General features: G+C 37.7%; 1 protein-coding gene across 1 annotated transcript in view; it reads left to right on the top strand.

Annotated features, from left to right (window-relative positions):
• Positions 1-855: 855 nt before the first annotated feature.
• The window catches only part of RNF19A (ring finger protein 19A, RBR E3 ubiquitin protein ligase), a 46,867-nt gene continuing 30,801 nt past the window's right edge, over positions 856-16,921 (top strand). Inside the window, exon 1 of the mRNA XM_090283515.1 lies at positions 856-1,099. The gene's annotated coding sequence lies outside the window, so the exon portion shown is untranslated. The remainder of the gene's footprint in view (positions 1,100-16,921) is intronic.

Genomic DNA, 16,921 nt, shown 5'->3' on the forward strand with positions numbered 1-16,921 from the left:
GAATAGACCAGGTCTGGACCAAATATTTACTCAACCAAATCACGTGTAGGCTAAAAAATTCAAACGTGGTATGAGCTGGCTTAAAGAGTATGCGGAGATGGAACAGATAAAGCTAGACTAACTCCGAATGTATCAACAAGGGCTGAAATATAATTCTCAATACTTAAAACGACTTGGTGAAATTAGGGGAAAGAAGTCAGCGGAAAATACTCTCCGAAACCTCACACAGGGTGCTAAACTGCGGCTAAGTGCTGCTCCTAGCGGCCCCCGCGGAAGACTGAGGTCTGTCGAAACTAAAAGAGAGACGGAGTCGGGGCACCGCCGCTCCTGGGGAAGAACATTTCCAAGCGGAGAGCCGCAGAAACTCGCAGCAACATCCCTGCCCCCGCTCTCCCTGGAGCTGCCACTCTAGCAGGTGACCCACAGGAACAGAGGAATGAATACGTAAGGGCCTGTGAAATGCGAAAAGCCAGTCTCCAAGTCTAACACCTTCTTTCACCTCAGGGGCCGCCCCACCCGTCCTGGAAGGAAACACCTGCCCCCACAGTCGGGCTATCTTGAGGCGAAGGCCTGCGAGCCGCAGGAGCAGGAAGGGCTGCTGTTTGCCATTCGGGGGGCCACGCTCTGGGGCACCCGGGCCACAGGCGGGGGCACTCCTGGACAGGTGCGGGGAGAACACGCGGGACAACAACACTGCTACCCAAAGCCGCCAGCTCAGGCCGGTGGGCGTGACGCCATGACGTAGGGCACGCGGGCGCCAGGGCGGAGCGGAGCGAGCGGGGCGGGGCGGTCAGGGGCAGGGGCGGGAGGAAAGGGTGGGAGGGGGAGGAGGCGGAGACAGCGGGGCTGAGGGAGGGGGAGAGTGGCAGTTGCAGCGTTGGTTCCCGGGAACAGCCGTCAAGACATAACTGCGGAGGAGGAGTTCGAGAAAGCGGCTGTCCAGACCCGTCCTCTCTAGTTCCCCCACCCGAGCTGAGAAGGCGCATCGGCGAGTGTGAGGGACCCTCTTCCGTACTTGGTCGGGCTTCTGCCTCCGCTGCTACAAGATGGGCCTGCTCGAGCCCAACCCTGTGCCTGCCGCCTCTCTGAGGAGTTGAAGGTACGGGAGGGCACTACGCCCTGGATCGGGAGGGTAGGGGCGGCTCCCGTTTCCGATCCAAGGCGTTCTGGCCAGCCTGTGTCTTCCCACCCCTCCGCGGGACCGAAATGGATTCGGAAATCCCACGGGAAAGGCGCCCCCTCTCGTGCTCAGCGCGGGGCTGGAACCGGCGCTGGCCCCGGGGGTTCCGGCCCCGGTCTGGTTCCGCGCCCCCACCCCCACCCCCTCCGCCCCGGCTCCAGCCCCGGGGTGGCCGCGAGGGCTGGGGCGGAGCGTGGGATCCGCCTTGAGCCCTGTCCTGGCAGTCTGTGGAGATGGCAGCTGGCCCGGCAGTGTTGTGACGGGCTGAGGCGGCGCTCCCCTCGAGCACTGCCCCGGCCCCCGAAGCGGGCCACACTGAGGGCGGCTACCGCGGGGAGGCGGCGGGGGCGGAGCGCATTCCTGATGGGTGAAATCGGCTCTAACGGGACCGATTTCCGGGCCTGGCTGCAAAATCGGGTCCTGGGCCAGCGCCCCGCAACCCCTGCTGCCGGGGCCCTAGGGAAAGGGAGACATGCACCCAGGAAGGTTCACCCAGAAGGCTGCCATCCCCTTCAAAAGCAGACGTTCTCCATAGGAAAAATGGTGCAGCCTTGGGGTCAAGTAGGAGTTAATAAGAGTCTTCCAGGATCGTCCCCCTCCTTGCCAAACCTTCAGGGAGTGTCCAGCCTTCACCCAGCAAGCAATGCCACTATTTTTACAGTTTTCCTGGTATCTGAGTACACTTCTGCCATTGCTGTTTCCCCGTTTCCATTAATGGGAAGAAAAGAAGTTTAGGGTTCATTAACCCTACCACAAGGGCAGTAAATACAGGAGGGGAGAGAGTGGTTAAGGCTATATATGGGAGAAAGAAAGGTCTTAATTTTGTTTCCATTGCCCCTTGAAGGTAGAGCTATACGAAGGATGCTTTATTCTGGTTGATATTTACTATTCACAATGTTGCAGAATGTACTGTTGGGTGGACGTTGGAGAGGACAGCGTTTAAGGGCCTCTGGAATTTTCAAACCCAAGTTGGCTGGGAATGCTAGTTTTAAATGTTAGTCAACAGGGGAGTCATAAAGCAACCTTTTCCAGTCACCTTAAAATGTTTGTGATCATTCCATTCCACTTTTTTTTTTTTTGCGACCAAGAATATGGCTCTCTTTTTGCTTACTTATTACCGTATTTGTCTGTTTATGCTTCCTTAACACCCACTTGTCTGAACTGAACTAAAATGTAAATATTTCTCTCCTTAAAAATGGCAATGATCTATTAGCTCTTATTTTCAAATTTTTTTCCTTGCTACATTGCAATTCCATGGTAAAGATTTCGAATTAAGTCTTGGGACTTAAGCAAATTATGCAACACAACAATAAAAACATTTTATTTTTTAGTATAATATTTTCCCTTTTATTACAGTGTACAATATAACTGAAAATTCAACTTAATGTGTCTGTGGAAACTTTTAATGTCACTGCAAGGTGACTTTCTTAGGAAAAAATTATATTTGGCAACTAATGTTAGTGTATTTTTTAAAAGTATCTTTTAACTTTCCCCAGGATTACAGTAAGATTAACTTCTGAAACTGCAACATTATTTTAGGAGTTGAAGCACAACCCAATTTCCAGTCTCCAAATAGCTACTTGAAACATTGTTGTTTCATTTGGTGGGATGCTCAACTGGGAGTTAGAGAGTATATGTATAAACAGTGGTGTCCCCTAATTATTATTATTATTTTTTAAATTTTGGTGGTAATTTGTAGAATTTTGGGTGCCTTTTTACTTGACTAAATGAAATCATATTTTTTTCTACCTAACGTGAAAGATAGTAAAATTAGTATCTGTTTTTAAAGATACTTCAACATCTTAGTGGAAAATAAATGTACTCCATAAATTTGAAATAGGGGAGTCACAAAGTAATGTGGTTGTGAATGTAAGGCACTTGGTCACCTCTCTTTAATGGGATCATATTGAAAGATGCTATTCTAATGAGGTTGTTAGGTAGAATTAGATATAGGTAATTCAAAGCAAACTTTAAAAAAAAACATTTGAAAGAATCTCGTGTTTTATGGCAGGTTCTGATTTTATATTGAACACTTATTTAGATTTATTACAGAAATTCGTTGGTTTCTAATCATAACCCCTCCTCCTTTTTTTTTTTTTTTTTTTTTACCCAGAGGGCACTGAGTATTAAAAAATGTGGTTTTCCAAGTTTTTCAAGGGCAAGAGGGAAAACAAATATTTGTGATAACATGTAAAAGTCTCTCTAGTCAGTTGTAGGACATAGAGTAAGATGGGGGTAAATTTTGTTGCATATACATCTCAATTGCCTCCTTATATTTCTTCTCCACTCTGGTTATAAAGGAAATTTTAGAAGATTGTTATTTTTTTCCTGATGTTACTAAGAAGTGATAATTGATTGTCATTGGCAGATTTCATGCTGACTAAGCTTTATTGATGCTCTTTGATTGAGGCACATGTAAAAATTAGGCCAGTTGGAGCTGACGGCCAAAGAAAAGTTGAATTTCTAAATTTATATTTCATTGCATATTCTATTGTATTTGACAGTATAGCACTAGTAGAGTTTAATGCTGGTCTGGAAGGACCCATAATCATATATGAAATACTTCAGCTTAAAGATTTTGGATTGACTCCCCTTTTTAGCAAATTGTTAATTTGATTACTTATAGTGAATAGCTAAATTTTCCTTGGTGAGTTTGTTTCTACAATCAGGAGTAATTATTTTTCTTTAGCTTTTTTTAAAAAAAAAATCATATAATATCAATTCTTCATTAGCTGACAGAAGATGTATAACGTTGAAAGAACTATCTATGTAACCACACCTGCACAGATAAAGATTGAGGGTTAATATTCGTTTGCTAAATACATCTGTATTTCAGATGGTGGTAGACTTCAACCAAAATTTGCAGTGAAATCATTTTGGGTGTCTATAACTTGGGTACTTTATTTGTTTCTCAATACCTATCATATGTCAGTAATACTTCCTGTATTAAGGTGGGAAAAATTAGCACCCTTTGATAAAGTAGTTTTTGCTTATATTGCTTTCTTTGTAGCTGTCAGTAAAACCTGAAATATTATTTTGTTTATTGGTTACATTTTCTTGTAAGCTAGACCATTAGCCTTAAAAGCATTATATATTCTTGCCCTATTGATATTACCAATTTTTTTATTTTAAAAATCATTTACTAGAGATATACTGCTTGTTACTTTGTTTTAGAAGTCCTATTTGGAAGAGTTTTCTTATGTGAAAACCTCAGAAGGATAAAACTGATGAGTTGTTTTAGCCCTCAAATAAGTTTGTACATTGAATTATGAAGCAAAATCCTGTTCAAAATCACCCTAGTTTGTTTAAGCCCAAAAGAAACTTCAAAACTCAGTCTTTGGTTTAAAAAACTGGAGTTGGTCCCTTAAAATTATGTACACTTAGCATTTTCAACCTCTGCCCTTCTCTGGAGACCCCTGAAAGTATAAATAGCCCTGCTGTAATGTGAATAGCAGGCAGGTTGCCAGTTGATGAGACACTTCGGTAGAGGTGAGCCATAAGCACAGAGCAAACTAGTTAGAGGAAAGGAGCAAGAAAACAGAAGCTATTGGGAATATGATAAACATTACATAGCATAATAATATAGCCTAAATTAAATTATTCTTATGCATTACCACAAATGATAATGTATGTGAAATGTGCAATAGACATGTAAGAAATAATGTAAACTCTATGATGGCAGGGACCATTGTCTTTGTTCACTCTTAAAGTCTTAACACTTAGTATAAAGCCTAACGATAACAGGTGTTGAATAAGTAAATAAGTATTTACTAACTGAATAAAGTATGTAAATGTAAAGTATTTCATAATTTTCTGTACAGCTGGGCTATCTAATTAAAATATAATGTGAGTCATAAATGTAATATAAGATTTTCTATGAGCCACATTAAAAATAAGTGAAATTATTTTTTATAAATTATTTAACACAGCATTCAAAATACTATTTTAATGTGTATTAATAGTTGACTTTACATTCTTTTATTCATACTTCGGTATGTGCTTACACTAGACAGCTTAGCTCTAGGGGCATTTTGTATGAAATGTTTTTTTCCTTTCTACAAAAATTTTTTTCTTTGTTTTTTGAGACCAAATACAGAAGTACCTATGTCATTTAACTGAAATTATCAAGTTGAATTGAAAGTAAGGATAGCTGACGTCTCTCGGTTTTACAACTTCCCCAAAGTGACTGTGCTTCGTTCTCTTTCCCTGTATATAAAATGAGGGAGAATGTGCTATCATCTATTTTACTGGATTAGTATAAATTATATCTCTGAAACCATCAGCTACTCAAGACTACAAGGATTTTTTTCATTAGTAACAAGTCTCAGTATAAAAACCAAAGGAATAAGTCCCCGTGAGACTACTGTATATGATTATCCTGCTAACTGTCCCATTGGAATCAATTACAATGCATAATCAATGTTCTTGTAATGTGCAAAGTCTGTCCGGAAAAAGTCCATCCATTGTTAATATAATAAGAATAGTTTGCACATTGATGTAACCTGGCAGCCAAGGAGAATGAACTGGAATGCATATATGTGAACAATGATAACCTCACTGTTGAGTGAGCATTTGTAGTGTGGCCATCACATTCAAAATGACCGACTAAGTAGAGAAATGAATCGGCGTCAAATTTTGTGTTAAGTTTGAACATTCCTCTGCGGAAACTATTTGGATGATACAGAAGGCCGCAGCTATGGGCAACTGGTGAGTGGCAGTTTCATCACAACAGTGTGGCCACTCATGCATCACATCTCATGCAGAGTTTTTTGGCGAAACAGCAAATCACCCAAGTGACTCAGTCCTGCTACTGGCTTCTGGCCCTGTGGCTTCTGGCTTTTCCCAAAACTCAAATCACCTTTGAAAGGGGAGAGATTTCAGACTGTTGATAAGGTTCAGGAAAATACAATGGGGCAGCTGATGGCGATTGGGAGAACTGTGGGAGATCCCAAGGTGCTGAGGCATCATTGTCCTATGTACAATGTTTATTCTATCTTCTTCAATAATTGTCTCTGTTTTTCATATTACATGGCTGGATACCTTCTGGACAGACCTTGTACATTGGGTTGGCCTAAAAGTACATTACGTTTTTTCCATTTGAAAGCTCTAGTAGTGCTTAGTTGTCTTTAACTTCATTGGAAACAATTTTGTTAGATTGTACTGGGACAGCTGTCATATCAGCATGGATTTTTTAAAAAAAACATCAAAATAAGTAAATTTTTATGCAACCATTTTAATATTGAAGATGGAAGACGGTATGCAACATTTTTAGTGTATTATCCTTTATTATTTCAGGAAAGGTAAAAATGTAACTGAAATGCAAAATAAGATTTGTGCAGTGTATGGAGAAGGTGCTGTGACTGATTGAACGTGTCAAAACTGGTTGGCGAAGTTTCTTGCATTATTGACATTTTGGCCAAATAATTCTTTCTGTGGGGTTGTCTTATGCATTGGAAGAGGTTTAGCAGCACCCCTGGCCTCTACCCAGTAGAAGCCAATAGTGGAAGGTAGCCAACATACTCAAAATATCCAAATTAATAAAGTTATTGGTGAAAATGAAAAATTATCTTTTATTTTATGGAAAAAAATTAAACTGACTTTTTCGCCAACCCAATAGGATCAGGAGAGGTAACTAGGTCTGTTCAAGCACCTTGTATATTAATTTCTTCTGATCTTTTGAGTTTAAACTGGTGATCTGTTTAACTGTTGCCTGACTTGCCCTTCAGTTTCTGTTTGTATGAATACTGACACTTATAGGCATCCTTGAATCAAAATCATGAAATAAGGTCCTTTGTAAAGAGGGTGTAGGGACTGATAAGTGTATATAAGTAAAACAATCATTTAGAAAAGCCTATCATCACAGGATATGTGATTATAGCATAATGACTAATTTTGTCCAAACCAATGTGGCAGTGGTTGCTAAGTAAGCAGTTGTATATAACCAGATATAGCCAAATCATATACATAGTCAAATCAAATAGATAGCTCCTTATAGCCAGACCCTTTAATTTAAAAAAAAAAAAAAAAAAAAAAGAATTAGAAGAAGAACTTTTTCAATGGATGAACACTCTTTGGCTTTTTGCACAGACAAAACACTACTAATGTCCTTAGCAAAAATATCTGGAATTGTGTTGTAGGTTGAATTGTGGCCCTCAGAAAGAACTGTTCACATCCTAATTTCTGGAACCTGTGAGTGATACATTATGGGGAAAAAGTCTTTGCAGGTGTCATTAAGTTAAGGATTTTAAGATGAAGGGATCATTCTGGGTCCAGAATCTAATGTTAAGTTGTCCTTATTAGGGAAGAGAAAGGGAAAATTACATGGAAAAGAAGGGAAGGCACACAGAAGAGGAAAAGGCAATGTTACCATGGAGGCAGAGGTGGGAGTGGTGTGGCCATGAGCCACGGAATGCTTGTAGTCACAGAAGCTGAAAGAGGCAAAAAACAGATTCTCACTTGCAGCCTCAAAAGGAAGCATAGCCCTGCTGGATTTTGAACTTTCAGTTTCCAGAACTATGAGAAAATAAATTTCTGTCGTCTTAAGCCACCCACTTCGTGGTAGTTTTTTACAGCGGCCGTAGGAAACTAATATACACTTAAAAGTTTTTAGTAAGCCAAAGATTTATGCTTATATCTGTTTTATATCCTGCATTGCGACTAACAGAGACTAGACAGTCCTTTGTTTACAATTCTGATCCTTTCTTAGAAATATCGAAGTGTCTTAATACCCTCGTTTCAACAGGCCTAATTAAAAAGGTTATATATTATAAGAAATATTATTTTTTGTCATGTCATTCCTTTACTACTTCTAATTTGCCCCTTCTTTGTTCTTGACTTAAGATATAGTTCATCTTGGGTGGGGTTGGTCGAGTAAAATGTTGATGTGGATAGACCAATGGGTTTTTTCTGCTGAAGGTATAATTCCTAAAATGGACCCCTTTCACTTTTTCTATCTTTTTTACTGGATTCTCCTCTTCTCCCCAATATCTTAATGCTGGAATGCCACAGGACTCAGTCCTTACCTTTCTATGTTTACTCTGGTGATGTTCATGATTTTATACACCATCTGTATAACAACTCTTCCTAAATTTATATCTTTAGGCTAGACATTTTTCCTGAACTCCAGACTTGTCAAACAGGTGTCTGGATACACATTCCCACCTAAAATATAAGAGGCATCTCAAACTTAAATATCGGAATATGAACTCCTGCTTTTAGCTTCTCATTAAAACTTGCTCATCTCACAACTTTTTTTCATTTCAGTGAGTGCCAGTTTCAGCCTTCTGGTTAATCAGCACAAAATCTTCTTGGAATCCATCAGGGAATCCTATCAGGTCTACCTTCAAAATACCCATCAAAACATTTTTATCACCTTCACAGATAAACTCATCATCATCATCTCTCCTAGATTATTGCAGTAGCCTTGAAACTGTTCTCTATGCTACTGCCCGTGCCCCTTTTTTTCCATTCAGTTCTTAACACCAGAATTATCCTTTAAATTACTCAAATTCTAAATAATCTCTGTTTAGAAGCCCCCGAAGTTTTCCCATCTCACTTAGAATAAAAGCCAAAGACCTTACAGTGGCCTATAAAGCCCCACACAACCTGGCCCCTTTACATCCTGACCTGTATTCTTTGTCCTGTTCATTTCCCTTTGGCTACATCTGACCTCTGGGTTATTCCTTGAACATTTCAGGCACACTCCTGCCATAGGACCTTTTCAGTGGCTGTTCCCTATGCCTTGGTGCTCTTTCCCCAGATTTCCACATAGCTAACTCCCTTACTTCCTTCAACTCTTTGCTTAAATGTCTTTTTCGTAAGCTCTGATCACCCTTTTAAAAATTGTAATCAGTACCAGACATACACACACTTCTCATTTCCTTTACTCTGCTTTTTTTCAAATTTAGCAAAGAATTGCAATAAAATACTTAGATGAAGTTTTCAGAAAATTGTAAACTTCTATTTAAAAGTATGAACAATTTTTAGTAGTTTCTTTGTGGAGATAAGATAGGAGTTGGACCTTCAAAGAGGAGCAGGATTTTAGATAAGCAGAGAAGATGAAAAAGAATACCCCAGGCAAAGATAAGGCTTAGGAAAAGTCATGGAGGTGAAACTATATTTTGTTGTTACATTCAATAAGTAGATCAGTTGGCTAGAGTGTGGTTTTTATGTAGGAGAATAGTGAGGGACTAAGGTTAGATTATGAAAAGCTTTGAATGCCATGAAAAGTTTGAAATTTATCAGTGGGAAGCAAATGGAGATTTGTAAGCAGATCTTAAGAAAAGGACAAATATGATCATTGAGAAAGCAGGTGATTTGCAATTCTATAATACAGATGCTATATTATACACTTGAAACTTATATAATGTTATTGATCAGTGTTACCTCAATAAATTTAATTAAAAAAAAAAAGAAACCAGGTGATTACTAAAGGTCTCATCTGGGAAATAAGATAGTAGAAAGAGGACTGAGACCTGAGCTTTGCCACATTAGTTATGTGGATTCTAGACCACTACTGTTCAATATAGAACTTTCTACAATGACAGAAAATTCTCACTTGCACTGTCCAGTACGGTAGCCAGTAGTCACATATGGTTATGGAGCATTTGAAATTGACTAGTCAACTGAGGAACTGAAATTAAAAATTTTTTTCAATTTTATAAACAGAAGTAGACTCCTGTGGCTAGTGGTGATATATTGGAATGAGCAGCCCTAGACTACAGTTTTGTCACTTTATAAAATGTACAGGTTAGATTAGAACACTGTCGTCGGCAGCCGTCTGTCTCGAGAGACGATGGTGTAGCTTCTTTACAGTCTATCTGCACCACCGAGAACGGCTGTGCAGTCCGACTCGGGAGTGACACGGTATCTGTCTCCTCCCGTGTTGAATCGACATCTTGCGATGGCGCTGGAGTGTCCTCTCCAGTGAAGCTGAAGCTACAGAGCCTGGGCAGGGTGATATGGAGGGTCTGCTGTTGCCCATGCAGCAGACCCCCCCCTCTCTTCACAGCTGAAGGGTCCAAGGGAAAGACGGAGTCAATACAGCTTGGCTTCAGTTGCGCCGCAGGAGTTGCCGGTGTTGACTACAACGTCAAACCGCCTTAGGGACTCCGGCTCCGGATTTTCTGTCGGGGTTTACTCCCTTAGCCTTTCCCCTGAAGAGGTATGTCGCAAGGCAGCGGGGGTTTTTTGGAATCAGAGTTTTCCTTCTCTGATGTGCCCTGACTGGAAGATCGAACCAGCGACACTTAGCTCGCAGGCCGACGCTCAATCCACTGAGCCAAACCAGCCAGGACCGATTAGAACACTAATGTCACTAGAAAGATAGGTGCCACAGCCAAATAAACTTGGTGCAGTGCTCTGAAAAGAGCACATGGGTATTCACAGGTGCAGATGCACCTGTGCCTGACTAGTATTTATGAAATACTTCCAGGTTTGTAGCCTTTTTATTCTTTTTATCTCCCATTACTTACATTACTTATTTAAGACACCCACTGTCTCTTGATTGCTGATTTTTCATATTGGTCTGTAGGTTGATGCTTCTTGGGAGTCTATAGTTAAATATCTAATGCATCTAATTTTATAGTATGTTGTAGAATTTTATATATAGTTTAACCTATTGTTTCTTTTGAACTCTCAATGAGAAAACTATAACAATAATAAACCTTTATGGTTGTTTCCGTGTTGTGTAATTCTTACCTACATTCTGTTTTCTTTAGAAAATACTCCCTTACTTTTCTTCCCTTATAAAATTAATAAATATTTCATTTTGTTTTTCAGTTTTGACCTTATTTGGGGGGGACATGTTTAGAGAGAGACTACATGAATGCTGTGTATCCAAAGAAAAATAGACACATTTTACTTATTGTGCCTCTTATTTTCCAAGATGTTCCTTCTGAGAATTACTTTATAATTTGAAGAAGATTTAAAAAATAGCTTCTAGGACTTCTACCAGACAGTGCTTCCAACCTGTGCTCTACTTTCTTATGTACATATATCATAAAATTAAACACACACAAAATAATTTACCTACCAGAGGTCTCCTCTTCCCTTACTCCTCACATTCTTTAGGAGAAAGTGGCAAGTGAACTTCCAAAATAGGAGAAGTAGGATGCTGCTATTATCAATAATTTTTACTTAAAAATCTTCCAGAAAAAGTGGTTAGGACAAAATTAGCCCAAACACTTACTACATACTTGTAGTTATCCAAATAGTAGGATTATTCAGATGAATAATGAAACTTGTAAAATTTAGTTTGTAAAGATTATACTCATTTCACTGGATTTACTAAGGTAAAAAATATATACTAGCACTTCAGAGAATTTAGAGATATTTTTAAAAGAAACAAAAATTGTTTATCAGGAAATTTTAATTTTCCACTTTTAACCCTAGAATATGCTGCGTATTAAAACTGTATATTTTTATATTAGAATCTAGTCTTTTAGAACTAAGTAGTTTAGATTATTTGGTCAGCTTTCAAATAAGGAAATTGAAATTCAAAAGAGTAGACAGTTTTGGCTAAGATGTCAGGCTAGGTTAGTATATCTTTTGTTGATCTGTAGCAGTGAGTATTTTAACTACTTCAAAAAATTGTTGACAGCTAGATATGTTTTTTTAAACCTGTTTTAAAATGTTCTTATATCTTTGGACACTCCATCATATCTGGCATTTTGCATTATGCTTTTTCTACTGTTTCCTTGTTGGCGTATTGTTTACCCTGCTGAATAAAGAGGGCCTAGAATGAACTAGTCAAATGTTTTAAATCTTTTTTTAATTGAAAAAATTGAATGAACAATGGCTTTTTCTTTCTATCGCAACTTACTTTTTGTAATGGATTGAGTAATGAGTTTTATTAAAACTGCAAACTACCATTTTGTTCTATCTCCCAATCAAGAATAGGCTTGAATAGGTAAATGTAGCAGGTGTGTATTTGTGAAGCTGTTTAAGAACTTTCTCTTTGGGAAGGCTTCGTAGAATATGGAAATAGTTTATTCTGAACTATCAGTTTCTGGAAGATCATAGAAACTATCTTAGAGCTCAAGTTAGTATATTTGAGTCTTGGTAGGCATTCACTTTTGAGAAAATTTGCTGGAAGCTGGTACTTGCCTATACTAAAGATCTGTTGAAATACCTCCCCTTCCTCCATTTATAAATAGTTGAGTTGAAGTTATGTATCCCATTTTTAATATTAAAAACACCACTCGAGGTAGATTTGTAGCTATATGAGCATAAAGCCAAAAACATTGTTATATTTATTTTACCTTAGAGAAATTCATGTACTATAATGATGTATTTCATACTTCCAAATGGCCAGCTATTCTGATTACATTAGAAAAGCCATTTCATAGCCAACTATTTGTTTTATTTTATTTCTAACCTTAAGTGTGATAATCATTCCAACAGTTTTATCCAGTAAATGGATCAGTTACATTTGTGCTATACTTTATGCTGGGTTCTTTATAGATGTTATTTTATTTAATCCTAATAATAATTGCATGGACTGTAGGCATTATTATTATTCCTAGTTTACAGTTGAAGAAACTGTCTTAGTAATTTAACACAGTTAGCTAATAAGTATCAGGAGCTGAACTTGAACCCAAACTTTGTGAATCCGAAGTCAGTGCTTTAGTCTCTGAATAAAATATATACTCTCATTACCCATATTTGTGTAGTATTTAAAACATTTTCCCCCAACCTACTCTAAATAATTACCTCATTTTATTTCCCCCTACTAGGTGGGTAAGATAATTGTGTCTGAAACACAACCGCCAAGTCCTATGGTAAAACACAATAAGTCTATTTTCTCACTTCACGCAAAGAACTGTGTAGATGACTCAGGTGTCCAGGCTCCTTACTTCTTATGACTCAGCTATCCCTTAAGACCTGCTTGGAGTTAACCACTGGAATTATTACATTCAGCTGGCCAATGGGAGAAGAGAGAGAACTTGAAGGATATTTTAAAGTGATGATTTAAGGACCAGTTTTGGGAGGCCATACATCATTATACTCACATTGCATTGGCCAGTACTGGATACATGGCTATATCTAGTTGCAAGTGGAATAGAGAATATAGTTCTTCTATGTGTTCATGAAGAAAATGCAACAGGTGAATATGTAACAACATCTCTGCCACAATTGTATTTTCTCTGTTTTACAGATAATACAGAGAGTTTGTTACTGAACTAAAGCCACAAAACCACTTGGTGTAGCAATCCATAGAATCCACATTTTCTTATATCTGCATATAATATGGTCATGTTTCAGAGGATATATTCAAATAATTGACATTTAGATTTCTACCACCATTGCTGACTCTCATTGGGCAGCAAATATTTTACTTCTTTGTGACATTATATTTCAAATAAAGATGATACTGAGTCACGAAGGATGAGTAACTTAAAAACAGTTTTCAGTGATAATTGCCATTTTAAGTAAAGATGATATAGCACTATAATATCTTTATATACATATTTATAATCAGCTGTCCTCTGAAGATACAGTATTGATTAGCCTTTTTGTGTGATTTTGCTTTTTTTAAAACATGTGATGCATTATTCTAGGCCATCTACATACCTTTATTTTTGCATTATGAATCAGAGACATTTGTTTAATGAAAGTTGTTTTTTAACCTTCCCAAAAGCTTAACTCTTCTGGAAGGAGCTGCAACTTCAGATCTTAATATAATAGAAGTATGTTCTAACTGAGCTAATAATTGGTAAAGATATAAATATTGTACTAAGGTAAATTAGTGAAAGCTGAAAAGATTTACAGAAATTGATGTTAACTTTTTACTGGTAAATTAAAATCCCAACATCTTAGCAGTAGCAGGTAACTTTTTGTTATACTTTAGACTCCTTGGAGAGTATTGAAAGCTACAGATTCTATCTGTAATACACATTCTAGAAGGTATATTCTAGAATGTATATAGAATGTGTATTTTAGAATACACATATAGTCACAATTTAGTTACAGCTTTGGAGATTTCATTGATTTCTCCGAAGCTTACCTGCGCATTAGGTTTTCTATTTTTAATCTTCACCTGAGGATATGCTTATTGATTTTTTTTTATAGCGAAATGAAGAGGAGAGAGAGAGAGTAAGAGAGAGAGAGGAAGAGAGTAAGAGAGAGAGAGAGAGAGAGAAATATTGAAACATCAGTGTGAGAGAGAAACATCATTCGGTTGCCTCCTGTATGTGCCCTGACCAGGAATCAGATCTGCAACCTTTTGGAGCCTTTCCAACCAACTGAGCCACTAGGCCAGGGTATTAGCTGTTATTTTTAAGCATTGTTATTCTTCAAAAACTTAATATTGTGCTTATTACATTTTACTTTAACATTGTATAAAGAGATGTTTAATAAGTCAGTTTTTATAAAAGAACCCATCTCCTTAATATTATTTGGACTGCAAGAATTATGCCCAGAACCTGCATTGCTGCTATAGCTGAATTCAGCAGCTATATTGGGGAATAGATTTATTAGAGAATAATACAGCATTTCCAAATTTGAGGTTGGCAAGATGAATGACATAACTTAAAAAAATTTTAAACATTTAAATAACCTTTTTGAGTAATAGCAGACTTCATTATAATGAACTTAGTGATTTATCTCTGTTCAGAAGAAGTCATATATGAAAATCCAAACAATTTAATGCCTCAAACTTCTTGTGTAGAGACGGTTCAAAGTTATAAAAGCTTTACTTTGTGCCAAAATTAGCTTGTGTGCTGATACAGCATTTCTAGTACATCACTACTAGTTATGGTCTGATTAAAGGATGGCTTATGGTAATTAATTTTGGTAGTCTACTACTACATTAAGTTGTACCTAGCCATATTTAAACTTGATAGGTGGTTTTTTGCAATGCTTTGTATAGGAGATGCTATGGAAAGATAGATACTTTTCTCACTGCCCTAGGAAACATAAGGGAGAATAGAGCCAAACAAGTGAGTCAAGTTTTGAGATTTCTCTCACTGTTTATTTACCAATAGTGGTTCTTGAAGTTATGCTTAATGAGCTAAATGAATGTTCTGTGTAGTAGATTATTTGGTCAGATAGCTAGTCATTCCTTTTGGTACATCTTAAACTGTTTGCTAGTGTGTTAGAAAGAAATTGTCATTATGAAAAAGAGTGCTGTCAAAGTGTATATAGTCTTTTACAATAGACTTAAATCTTTTAAATGGATTTTGATAAATATTTGTTTAGATTATGAGACTACCATATATGCCTAATATAAAATCAAAGGGTTTTTAAATTTCAAAATTATGGAAACAAGAAAAAAGGAATTACATTATTATAATTTTGTTCCTAGCAACGTCATATTATTGTTTGGGAAAGACATAGTCTGAACGGTCCATCTTCAATGCCTGGCTTTGATGCACTAGAATGGAAGTTCCAGCAGTCTTGTCTATTTTGTTAAGTATTGTATATCTACCACCTAGAAGAGCATCTGGCACATGATAGGCATTGAACATATTTTTTGAAAGACTAAGTGCATAAATACTTACACAGGTTACTTGTAGTAAAAGGCAAAATGTTTAACAAATTTAGTTATTCCTAGATGTCGTTACAGTTGCAAGTATTGGATAACACAAAACCTTTTAAAGATAATTTTAAAAATAACAGTACAGTAATTATTTCTATTATAGAGATAACAAATAAATTCTTAAGCTTAGGATAAAAATTCCTATTATATACAAATTTAAGAATACTGTATCTCAGAGCCTAGGTGAAGATATCCTTAGAAAAACTGCCAAGTATTATAAAAAAAAAAAATGTTACACAGCTTTCCTCTTGAGGAAAAAGTCCATTTAGCACAGGGCAGCTGGAAATCAAACATAAGGCCAAAGTTACTGGCTTGAGGTGTCAGAAGTTGGAGTTTGGGACTGACAGGATGGCTGGAAATTGAGTGGATAATTCTGAGAAAGGGGGGGGTTATATCCCTAAAATTTGTGTATAAACTGCCCTCAAATAACTAGATAGCTCCTGAACTCAATGGAAAACAATAGCTGTGAGGCTGAAAAAGCTGACTAGAGATTTCAGCCATTACCCTCTGCAGGGAAGAATGGTGTTTGACATTTGTGCTGGTCACAGACCCATTCTAAAAAAGCATAAAACCAAGCCTGCACAGGTTTAACTTGATTAGCTAGTGATTTAACTGCCAGGTGTAATAAAGGTCCTCACTCTTCAGGAGAAGATAAGAGGCTCTTAAAGTCTCTACAATATATCATCCACAGAATCCAGTTTATAATAGGCAATTACTGGACATGTGAAGAATGAGGAAAATGTGACTTAATGTCAAGACAATGTCCCCCCAAATTGTAGCAGACCCTAAAATTAGCAGACTTTGAGGCAATTGTAATATTTTCAGTGACTTATAGGGAAAAGCATGATCATAATGACTGGAAAGATGGGTAATCTCAGTGGAGAAATAGAAACTATAAAAAAATAGACATTATAAAACTGAAAAGTACAATATCTGAAATGAAAATTTCACTCAATGGATTTAACAGCAGATTGAAGGTGGCAGAAGAAAAAGTTGATGAACTTGAAAAAAAAACAAAACCTCTTTGTTATGGGTGACCCATATAATCTTTTTTATTTTCCTCACCCGAGGATATGTTTTTATTGATTTTAGAGAGAGAGAAATATCAATGTGAGAGAGAAACATCAGCCGGTTGCCTCCTGTATGCACCCTGGGAATCAAACCCATGACCATTGGTGTATGGGATGAGCTCCAACTAACTG

The sequence above is a fragment of the Furipterus horrens genome, unplaced genomic scaffold, assembly GCF_987537825.1.
Source record: "Furipterus horrens unplaced genomic scaffold, mFurHor1.1.pri manual_scaffold_7, whole genome shotgun sequence".
Lineage (NCBI taxonomy): Eukaryota > Metazoa > Chordata > Mammalia > Chiroptera > Furipteridae > Furipterus > Furipterus horrens.